General features: G+C 37.3%; 1 protein-coding gene across 2 annotated transcripts in view; it reads left to right on the top strand.

Annotated features, from left to right (window-relative positions):
• LOC128859645 (putative phospholipase B-like lamina ancestor) overlaps nt 1–12,587 on the top strand; it is a 75,866-nt gene that overhangs the window by 22,437 nt on the left and 40,842 nt on the right. The window contains exon 1 of one of the 2 annotated variants that reach the window (XM_054096613.1): nt 11,603–11,942. The exons of the other annotated variant lie outside the window; for it this stretch is intronic. The gene's annotated coding sequence lies outside the window, so the exon portion shown is untranslated. Of the gene's footprint in view, nt 1–11,602; nt 11,943–12,587 lie in introns of those variants that run through there. 2 annotated transcript variants of the gene reach the window in all.

Below are 12,587 nucleotides of genomic sequence, written 5' to 3'. Positions count from 1 at the left end.
TAAAATAATTGAACCTTAGTTGAAATCATTTCCAGAAGAATAAATATTGCATGCGAGAAGAGTTTTTGTCGAATCAGCACGTAAGAACTTCATACATATAATGAATTTCAGGTAAAACTAAAAAGGTACGGTACACTTATCACTAGTCGCATCTAACTTATGCCAATTATTCTTTTTTGTAGCTGAAATTTCGGAATGTAATACTAATCCATAAATATTAAGCAAAAGTTATAATTAACAGGGTGATTCAAATACAAGCTTCTTTTTATACCGTAGGTTATTCTGACGCTAAAAAGCTGACAGCTCTTCTGCTGGAATACTCGACTAACGATCAGTATCATATCTTCGGGTTCGCTTTAAGTTAGAACAAATTTGAGTGCTAGCCGTGTGATGCCCTCAGTGCCATTCTGAAATTCCAACCTCTAGATCTTCAAATTCGAAAGGAAGCAATGAAGGCTCAAGTTAAACGGAGTCTGGGAAAATTAAGTAAGCACTGGCCACTGAGAGATATACCACCAGTTGTCAGAGCGGTGCACACTGTTCTCGAGAACCTATGAACGGGATATCAGCATACCGACGGATCCAAAACCAGTGATGGAAGCGGATCTGGATGGCACTTAGACGAAGACACTATGTACTCCTATGCCACAGACTTAGGATATTGGGCTACGATATACTGAGTATGGATAAAGTTCATACTCTTCCTCTTCCGGATCTCTTAAAATTCATCAATGAATCCAAGAGATTTGTGGAAGCGTGACCTCAAACTAATTTATCCGTCTTACCACCCACTCTTTATCTTTCATGTCTCTATTCTTCCTACTCATATCTATCCGGGTGTAGTACAATGGTCTACTGACTGAGTGCTTGGACTTGTCCAACACCCCACAAAACTAGTCTAATCTAAGTGCTAGCCAAAATTGAACTGAACTGGTTATCCGCTTCATTAACGCTTCTCAGTTTGAGCTTTAAGAGAGCTGGAATTGAATGTAAAATTTTATTAAAAAATCTACTACTTTTTCATTTCGCGGGATATAAAAAAAAGTTACTGCTCCTCGGCATCGCACGGCAAGTGACTGCCACCGCATGGTGAGATGGTGGCGTGAGTGCTTCATCAAGGATGATAGATTGCCAGGTTTGGCCGTTCGAAGCAAAATTCTAACAGTCCAATCAGTAATTGTTCAGGCGGCAAAGAAATAATATGAGCGTTTGCTGCTCTGGTCTTTTCTTACATCACCAACCCAAACTCAGTTTTGTCTTAAACAAATCGCTGTCATAACAGCGGTTCCGTCAGAAAATCACCTGATTCTTTCAAAATTGCTGAGAGCCGGTTGATATTGGTCCACATCTCTGCATTTTGTGGTGTTTCATAGCCATAAATACTGACTTTGGGCTGGAACTGAATATGTTTATGCAATTCGTTTCATCACGATGCCACGCCATAGCACACAGCCGATTAAGCAAATAATTTTTTGCGTCGCCTTAGAAAGCCTAGAATAGGCATTTGGAAAGACAATTATTTTTTGCTGCCTTTATTTTTCTAAGGCACTTTTGTTTTGCCTACCCTTCAAGTATTAGCATCTGCAAATCGCTTGTCAACGTCTTCTCCTCTCTGCTAAGCAAGAAAATTGGAAGCATTACACACAAAAAAAAAAGCAAAAAATGTTTCTGATCTCTACGCTTTGCCGATCTCATTGTAGGGCGATTGAAACTATAAAAAGGAAATGTCACAACTAAAGTAAAAAACAAAAAAGCATCACGGCAGCACAATGACCTCAACACAAGATGCAATGAACTAAGCAAACGAGACCAAAGCAAAAAGCAAAGTGGAACAGACAAAAAGTATGTATGGAGGTCAATATCCAGGAGGCAATCGTCCTTCTGTGAACGTATGAATGGACAAAGTAGAATGAGAATAAATGTATGTTTGTGTGTGTAGATATGTATAGGAATTATTGGTAAACCTGTCGAACTAGAGGGGACTTAGTTGCGAGTAGAAGTTCGTTTGGAAATCACTGAGAAGATAGAAAAAGAAATATTGAAATAATCTCGGCAAAAAGGTAAGATACGGATAGCGTACGTTCAAATATTGCAAGTATGAACATACATACCAACACATGCCTATTAGGATGGATAAACTGTAAAGGGCACACTTGATTTTAAGATAGGGAAAATTATACAGATCTTGCAGGGTAATAAATGTGAATTTTCAGCTTGCGACCTTCGAAAAAAGTAAACAAAATAAAGAAGACACAAGTAAGGAAGTGCTAAATTCGGTCCAGATCGAACGCTAACATTTATTTCAACTTGATTTCGGCAGAGTGTTAATTTTTCAACTGAAACGAACTCATAGACAAAGAGAGTTATGGTGCTCACACCCGAACGCCCGTATCAGCTGGCACGATGAAACAACGATCTACAATACTACGGAACGGAACGGTGGTGAGATTTCATTTACATACATGGGGCTCTCATTAGTTTCATCGTAACACCTGACACGGGCCTGCGTGTACGTTGGTGAGTGTGAGCACCATTATAGTTGGTAACATTGGATGGACGGAGGGAAATATGGTCTTAACATTGAAACATATTAATTTTTGCTCAAGTTGCACTGCGCACGTATGGACGAACGGATGAACAGACATGAATAAATCGACTCTTCTCATCATTCAGAATAGTGATAGGAAGTAACGAGTACTTTCGAGTTCATCGGTTGAAAGTTGCATTATGGGGTAACAGAGTAAATATACTCATCTCCCTTTAATGCTCATGCACTTCTGACTTCTTTTGAGTACTTTTTTTCAGAGGAGGTTAAAATCGAAAATGTCAGAAACATCAGCAAAGGTGCCGTCACACCAATGGTATGTAGGGCATAGACGTGTACATACATACATATATGTATGTATAAGTTTTGGCTACTAATATTGAGTAAACAATTTAATTTGCCTATCAAGCTGTCAATAAACATAAAATCTAGTAGCGCTGAGTAAGATTTTGAAATCGAAATGAGACAAAAATTTCGGGACTACAAAAGTGTTTACTGGAAATGGTTTAGTACATTTTAGCTAGGACAATAATGTTTTGTGGAAATTAACATCATTCAGTTTTTTCAGGTTCAGTGTTTTAATTTTTTTCATTTTACTCTTGAATAGTTTTCCAAAGCTATCACTTTGCCGGTGTTACGCCCAGAAATACGCTTCGGGCGTGCCAGTTACCACTAGAGGGCGCGCCCCCAGGTGGCGGATAGGGGGAATGTCTCCCAGACATGGGTGGTAGTAGAGAAATAAAACATCTACCGCGGAACACACAGGTCGGAGATGTAAATTTCTATAAAAAAGTACCTTCAGCTTACATGTTTAATGCTGAAAGGTTCTTTCAAGGGCTCGAAAGGGTTCGCCTATGCATTAGTTGAAGTGACCTTCTGACTATGACTGGATATTTACACAAGATTAGGAAAGACTAATCCGTCTATATGTCGGTAGCTCCCATCGACTTATATGCCCTTTCTATCGAACTGTTAGCGAAATAGCTTCACCTCGCTGAGACTCTCTATTGTCCTCTGCCACTTATTCCGCTCTGAGTTTATATAGGCATATATATATCCTTTTTGGGTGTTTGGCCGAGCTTCTCCTGATATATGTGGGGTGCGTATTAATGTTGTTCCACAAATGGAGGGACCTATGTTTCAAGCCGACTCCGAACGGCAGATATTTTTTATCAGGATCTTTTCCATGGCAGAAATACACTCGGAAGTTTGCCATTGCCTGTCGAGGGGCGACCGCTATTAGAAAAAACGTTTTCTTATTTTTGATGTTTCACCGAGATTCGAACCTACGTTCTCTCTGAATTCCGAATGGCAGGCACTCTTTGTATGCCTCTTTTTTCGCCAAGATTTAGCAAGTGGCGAATAGATGAAGCAAATGAACATATGTCGGCAATGCGGGAAGAGAGCTGCCTTAAATTACATGTGTCGGTACGGCAGTGTGGCGTAATGAGCTGTAGCCAAGGCGAATTTATTACAGGTGACAGCAAACACATATAAGTAAAACCCTACATGTATTTGTTGTTGCGTTTGGTGCAAGCATCATGTCAAAATCAGCAAGCAAATGTAAACATACGAATGTAAACATACCAATACATACAAACAAAGCATATCATTTTGACGTAAGCCATACCTACGGCGAAAAATTCAGCTGGGTGAATGCTGTCACATTATTAAATCCACCTTGGCTGTAGCCATACGCGCTAGCGGCGAATCTTACTCGATAACTTTGCTGTTGCTTTCGCATGCAAATTTTTCGTCAAGTTAATCGAGCATAGAGATAGCGAGCGGGGAAACGGCGAATAGAAGAAGAAGCCTTGTGAAAGCACAAATTAATATAAAGCCTCCAAATGCAGTTTATTTGCGTTTTTATGTCGAAGACGCCGTGGCAGGAAAGTGTGTGTATGTGCGTATAATTTTTTGGTGTTCGGTTGTTTCCCTTGCTTCCGCCTACTCTTCCTCTTCACAAACAAGTGATCCCCTTTCCTTTTGTTCGTTTATTCATGGGCTCTGACAACACAGCGAATTCAGAGGAGGCAACTTTTTATTCTATCATCTTTGCAGCGAACCCACCGAATGGCAGTCACGCTCAAATCCACTCTACTCCTACCGGGTTGTCTTGATATCAATGAAAAATTTATAAAAAAACACTTATACAAAATGTAACAATTTTCTTTATATTATTATACTTACATATAAGACTTGCTCGCCTGAACGAAATTTTCGGGTAGCACTGGTCTAAAGTATTAAAATACCGGGATCATGGCGGTACTTTTGGCCCATCATTTCGGGCTGGAATTTTTCAGTCGCGCCTGTGCGTGTGTACGCGCGTAACTACTAACCACATGCGCATTTATATGATTGAATTGTTTACGTTTTTCTACTACTCCTCGATTTTTGCAATGCATATAAAATATTCAGGCAAATAATTGTGGCGGAAATAACTAAAGATCTATGACCCATATGATCGGTATGAAATTATAAAAGCGCTCCGTATAAAAAGTAAATGTCGTGCATTCGTTATATGCAGAAAATGCGCAACACCGAGAAGGGTTGAGGAAATTATCAAAGATCAGCGTGAATTTGGAGTCACCTCAAGTTTGCGCTTTTTTCCACAAAAATTGTGTGGAATGTTTTTAATAAAAATTCTGAACAAAAAGTTTGAAATTTTTTTTAAATTTTGCGCAAATTTGTAGACTTTGAGTTGTATGGGTTTTATTGTAGAAAGAGCTATTAGGTTGGCAACTAAGTAATTGCGGATTTGTTTTAGAAAATCAAAAACAATTTTTTCAGGGAACTAAATAACTTTATTCTATAATGTATTGCCTATTTCGAGCAATGACCTTTTGCTATCTTTCAGGCAGCATCATATTGCCACGTTCATAAAACTTTTGATTTTTAATTAGCAAAAAACTGAATCAGGTACGATTTGACATCATCATCATTAATGAAATTTTTACCATTCAAGGAGTTTTGTAAAGATCGAAACAAAAAGTAATCAGATGGTGCAAGGTCAGAACTATATGGTAGATGTGGTAAAACATCCCAACCAAGCTCCAATAATTTTTGTTGAGTGGCCAAAGATGTGTGTGGCCTTGCATTGTCAATACTTTTTCGATTTGTCAATTCGGGCCGCTTTTCTTCAACTGCATTGTTTAATTTCGTTAGTTGTTCAATATAGACATCAGAATTGATCGTTCGGTTGTGTGGTAAGAGTGCAAAGTAGACAATTCCTTTATAATCCCACCAAATTGGCAATGAATTTCTTTTGCTGAATTAATATAGTTTTTTATGTTGTTTGAGTTGGCTTACCTGGCTTGCTCCACGATCTTTTTCGCTTGTTATTGTTGGACCCATTTTAATCACCAGTTATAAGTCGTTTTAAAGATGGATCATTTTCATTGAATTTGATGAATTTGAAAAGGTCGAGCCAAGGAGCACCAGGAGATTTGGTGGCTCCTAAAACACTCAGGCTAAAGAGCCCATTGTATTGTATTTAAAGCTCTGGACAGGGGGTAGATAGTCAAGGAGGGAGGGAGAAAAGTATCAGAGAAAAAGATAGGAAAGAATAGAGACAGGGATAGAGATAGAGATAGTTCTGTGAGAATTTTCCAGATTCTTTGGCAAATCTGTAAATATCCTCCAGTTTTAGAGAACGAATTTTACTCATTCTCATGACATCGGAACCCAAAATTCGTAGTCTTGCTCTAGCAAAGGCAGGACACTCACAGAGAAAGTGCTCAGTGCTATCCGTCTCCTCCAAGCATGACAGGCATACCGGGTCCTCGATGATTCCAATGGTGGTCATATGCTGACCCCATGGGTTGTGTCCTGTAATGATGCCGACCATCAACCGAATGTCTTTCCTTCTATGTTTTAGTAGAAAGTTTGACAGTTTTCTGTTCGGACTTGTCACAAAACACTTGCAGTTCTGCAGCGTTCTAGACCGGGCCATCGCTCTTTATGTAGATTGCCTACATAATTGTTGATCCAATTCTTGATTCCTGCGGAACTGATTCCGATTATTGGCTCTGGCCCCTGTGGGGGCACCGCTGATCCGCGGTTGGCCAATTCGTCGGCAATTTCGTTTCCTTGAACACCGGAGTGTCCCGGAACCCATATAAGTACAAGCCTGTTTTGTCTTGCGACAGAATTAAGCTTCTTTTTACATTCTTGAACAATCTTTGAGGTTTGCTTCGCGTTCTCCAGGGCCTTCAATGCAGCCTGACTGTCACTGAAGACTCCAATCTGTTTCCCGCTCCATCTCCTCTCGATTATCCATTCGGCTACTTTTAGGATGGCAAAAACTTCTGTTTGGAAAACAGTTGCCATTCCCCCCATAGCATAGTGATACTTATTACTATCGTTTAAGTACCATCCGGCTCCAGACCCTATTTCAGTCTTGGACCCATCGGTAAAGAAAATATCCGTCAAACCTCCCTGCATGCATTCTGGATTGCTCCATTGCTCACGCAATCTGACATCAAATTTCCTTCCAAATGAAACTGTGGGTATCAGGTCATCTTTAGGTGCCAAAAACAGTGGATACTGCTCCGACAGCAACTTAAAGATTTCTGTGTGTCCCGAAGTTCCATCTTCGTGCCAGAAACCATATTTATGGAGTCTACACATTGCTTTTATTGCTTCCTGTTGTATCTTAAGATCCAGGGGGAGCAAATCAAGCATAGCATTTAGGGCATCACCAGAGGTTGTACTCATGGCACCCGTGATGCATAAACATACACTTCTTTGCAGCCTGTATAGTTCCCGGATTGTGGACAAGACCACAGAGGCGTAAGTGATGATTGGTCTGATAAGTGCTATGTATATCCATAGGACGACAGCAGGTTTCAGACCCCAGGTTTTACCAAAGGCTCTACGGCATTGCTGAAAAATCTTCAATGCACGATTCACCTTCAGTGAAACGTGTGTCTCCCAAGTCAGCTTCTTATCCAAGACGATGACGATCCGAATCGATTATTGCTTTGATTAGGGCGTCATCAACTTCCACTGGACGACCAGAGCGTTTTTCATCTTTGAGTGAAAAATCACCAGAACGAAATTTGGCAAACCAATTTTGACACTGCCGTTCTTTTAAGGCTTCATCACCATAAACAGCACATAACTTCTTATGAGCTTGCGATGCGGTTTTTCCTTTGCGCAAAATATGACGAAAATGTCAAACAAAAACTACGCAACCGATCAAAAAACCTTTTTTATTGATTGAGAGCTGAATTGCCAACTATGAATTAACAAAATGTGTTTTACATTTGTACTACGTCTGCAAACCTAAAAGTTCAACTGAAGCCATCTATGAGTGAAATCCGCAATTACTTAGTTGCCAACCCAATATATTTTTATAAAAAAATAATTTAAATGAAAAAATTAATAGTCAAAACTTGTATTCTATAATTTTACAACGGGGTGTATGTACAATTCAGCAGGTGACAACAAAGTTTTTTTATATGTGCAATATGTTTGAATTAAAAAAAAATAAATCGCTTTAATTTTTATATTGAGCTCCCTTTTCCTTTTGATCCATTACCGCCATTCAACACCATCAGAAGTTGCGCCCTAGGCCAAATTACTCGGTGGTTGTCATAGAGGATCGTTAATTAAACACAAGGTGGCGCAAAATTAATCATCCTATCGGAAGATTTATAATTTTTGCAAATATCAATCATATTTGACACTTGTAAGCAGACAGCTGCGTATACAAACAGACAAGCAACGGAGCTCGTAAAGATGAAAATAAATATTGCCCTCACAAAAAATGATTTCTTTTAATCACTAAAAAAGTGAATCAAAAACTAAATTGGATGATGAATTTTGCGTCACCTTGTACAATACCTTTAAAACGACTTCTGAATATTCTCACGAGAAATGCTTCACAATTTTATGGATTTTTTTAGTTATAAATATTTACTTCTTCCTCATTTATTTTATCTGCCATATTCGAACGTAAGAATGCACATACGAGTATAGTAGATACATACAGGTACATATAAATATATGTAAATAAGTACATTTGCAAGCGAATATTTCACTTCATTATTAGCCTGTGTATGTACATACATATGTACATATGTATGCTCATTTATATTAATTGATTTTATTTTACTATTGTATTTTCATTCATGCCAGCCCCTGATCTGCAATTGAAATTCTCCAATTGACATCACGTCATTTAAAGTTTATTGCAAACATATTATATGTATGTGTGTGTGTGCACTTGTGCATCTGAATATTTGAATTATATGATTTGATACATGCGATTTGACGTGTTATAAAATCTGTATAGACAATGACAGGCACTTCACAAAGCCACTTAAATGATAATTCTGCATTTTCTTGTAAAATCTTCAGGAAATTCAGAGAAATTAGAAACTAATCTCTATTTTAAAATATTCGCTTCTTCATATTCATATTCAAGTATTGTAGATTTTCTTGCGGAATTATAAGGAATCACCATCAATCATAATTTTATTAACCGAAATTTATGTTTGATATACCACCTGGTACAGTGATCGTAATTCTATTGCAGCAATTAGATTTAGGGAAATATTTTCGTAGCCACTTGGGACTTTTCTCTACCTGTATTTCAGGGCAAAAATGATTGATGGTTAATTAAAAATTTTTCGCACTTAAATTGATGTGTTTAAATATGCTTTTGGGATATGCATAGAGGGAAAATATAAATCTATTGGATTTTAATTGAAGGGAACCTAGAAGTTATTTATTTATTTATTATTGGTAAATTTAGAAATGATGATTTCTTATAGACTACAACAAAAACAAACCTAGCGTTCATAGTTCCTATTTATCTACAATATATAATTCGTTCTATGACAAAGTGAAAGTAAGAAGAGAATATATGTAGATGAAAAATCTGCTGAAAAATCTGAACGTTTATTAAAGGGTTATCAGTTAGGAAGCCGAAAAATAGCGAATTTTCCAGAATTTTTTCTGAGAAAACTTTTAAATGCATTGATCCAAAAATTTGTACACATATTATGTTATCTTTTAACTGAATTTTAAAACTTAGTATTAGTAAAAATATTTGTTTCGCAACATAAGCGCTCTAACCCGCTCCAGATAGAATAAATTATCCTTCTGCAGGTTTTTTTTGTGTGGCATGTAAAAAATACGCTCTAAAATAAGAAGACAGGCAATTACACCTCTGATAATATCAAAGAAAAAGCAGAGTGCAAGCATATATACATTAGGGCGGGTCGATTTAAATCGCTCATTGCTCTGTGAAAATCGTATTCTAGGGATCAAAATAAGAAACTTTGCTGAAGGAACCATACCTCTAAAACGAATTCTGAACTCTCGTTGTAATCACCAAATTTTTCACCCAGCTACTACTAACTCCGCAAAAACTTCAAACAATTACTTTGTGGAAAGCACTTTTCGTAGAATTAAGATTAGAATGAAGATATGAAACAGTACTTTGCAGGATTTTAAATTGAAATAACACAACGAAAATTCAAATTGATTGGGCAATCTTTACGTCGTTGGGTATCTCGTGAATAACTTTAGTAATGTTGGCTTCCGACACCTCAATCGAAGCTGGTTTATCTACAAAGTATTTAGACTTCACATACTCCCACAAATAAAAGTACAGAGGTGTGATATCACAGGATTTTGGTGGCCAATCCACTGGTCCGAGACGAGAGATAAACTGCGCACCGAAACGACGACGCAGTAATTCCATTGTTTCCTGGGCTGTATAGAAAGTATTGCCGTCTTGTTGGAACCAATGTTGTGGAGATGACGGGCTTCAATTCCCGGCATCAAAAAGTCGTTTATTATGGCACGATACCGTTCGCCATTTACTGTTACATTGACGCCGGCCTCATCTTTGAATACGGCCGAAATATGGGCCGATGATTCCTCCAGCCCATAGGCCGCACCAAACGGTTGCTTTCAACGAATCGAATGACTGTTCTTGAATGGCTTCGGGTTGCTCTTCAGCCCAAATTCGGCAAATTTGCTTATTGACGTAGCCATTAAGCCAAAAATGAGCCACATCGCTGAACGGTTATGTACACCATAAAATGCTCTGAGCGCGATGAACGCTTTTCACAGAGCGTCGATTTTCGTAATACAGTTGGACGACTTGTAAACGTTGTTGAGGCGTAAGTCTTTCTATGATGAAATGTGAATGAATACTGAAAAAAATTGTGATTTAATTTGACAGTGGTCACGCGTGATCTGTCAAAAAAACCCTATTGGAAAAAGTACCTCCAATCTGATCACGCTTTACAAATCACTTTCATTTATTTTGGTTTCGAATACTTTTCTACCAAACTGTAATTTACAACTGTCCATTTCGATTAGCGCTTACCAATGCAGCCATCTATTGAAAACGGCGCATGCAAAGTTCTACAAAAATATTTCGCTATCAAGATTAGCATAAGCAAATTTTATAAATAATAAAATTGTTCAATAATTGCGCCAATTCCTATAAATATTATTGAGTATAATAGATAATAACTTTTCAATAAGTGCGCTATATATAATTTATGGCATGCATACATACTATATGTAAATATGTATGCACTTATATAATAATAATAAGTTTGTTCTCGTAAATTATAATGCATGAAAAATCAGCGAACTTAATAAAGTATTATGAGCGCGCGCATTTCCGTTAGAAATGTACTTACACCTATTTGACACAAGAAAAAAAAAAAAAAAAAACAACAATGAAAAATTTGAGAAAATGAGAACATTTGAATTTAACCCCACCAATCAATATTACGTACCAGTACTGTATGTACCAACACTAATTGCGGCCAATGGTGCTCAACGTCGTTTGCCGGCCAAGTTCAAAACCGAACGTGTACGATCACCAGCGTCGGTGCCAAATCAACAGCCAAAAATTATGCTCTCGAGTATTATTGCGGAAACTCTTATAAACATGCATACAATTAAATTTATTTTATGTAGTATATTTAGATTTTTTTTAATTCGGTTTTGTTGTTTTTAGTTTTTGGCTTTGTACTCTAGCTTTGAGTGCTTGATCGATTGGATAAAGGAACAACAGAGACTAGAGTTGTGCACAGTCCTGACCGATTAGCTGCACAGATCGGTTCGTGGTAGTGTAAAATCGTAAATGAAAAGAAATTCTTAAATATCTGTTATCTTTTTTTAACGAAATGCAAAGTGGCAAAGTTTGTGGAGTGAAGAAAATTGTTTAAGAAATCTTTTTACAAAAGAATATTTTATTTAACAAAAATATAAAAATACTTACATAAGTACAAAGTTACGAAAAATTTTGAAAAAATAAAAATTTACGGAGTCATATAAGATAAATATCAAGAAAAAGAAAATCGAAAAAAACACTTCGAAATTGCACAATTTTTTCTTGATTATTAATGCTGTATTCTGAAAGGTATTTATATACACGTATGTGTGTTCAGAAAGTTTGTTTTTTAATGGTTGACAACTACTTTATTGCAAGTCTGTCACTACTAATTAAGGCATAGACCGTCAGTTATGTGGAAGCGTTGTCTGTAGTATTTATGTGTATGCCTATGTGTGGACATGCTTTATTTTACAACGTAAATTCGTATTACCTGTGACAGTGAGCATTTACAATTTTTCATATTACATATATTGGGTGAAGTAGAAAGTGCTCAAAGCTTATTCGCCGAATAGTCATAATTTCCCTCCTTTAAATGGTTCCAAACACTTTTCCGACTAATTCCTGGGCAATCGAATTAGTGCTCAACATGTCGGTTCGATCCGAAGATTTTCGCGATTTCATCGACATTGTCGACGATTAGCCTTCTAGAATGGAATCTTTGCTTCAGCAGCCTGCTGTTGCATTCGCAGAATATTTTGAATTTTCTCTTTCGTTTTACCTCAATTGTGGAGCGTTGTAACACAAAACAAGCTTCATCAAACACAAAGCTGTGAAAATATTTTTTTAATTATTTTATTTTAAGTGCAATGCCACCTTTAAGTCGTAAGAGTCGTCCTGCAGTAATATACAAAGTGAAGTCCAAAATAAATAAGACTGAGCTAAAATAGGAAC

Source organism: Anastrepha ludens, chromosome 4, assembly GCF_028408465.1.
Source record: "Anastrepha ludens isolate Willacy chromosome 4, idAnaLude1.1, whole genome shotgun sequence".
NCBI lineage: Eukaryota > Metazoa > Arthropoda > Insecta > Diptera > Tephritidae > Anastrepha > Anastrepha ludens.
The sequence above is the reverse complement of the archived record's forward strand: the minus strand, read 5'-3'. Positions and strand labels throughout refer to the sequence as shown.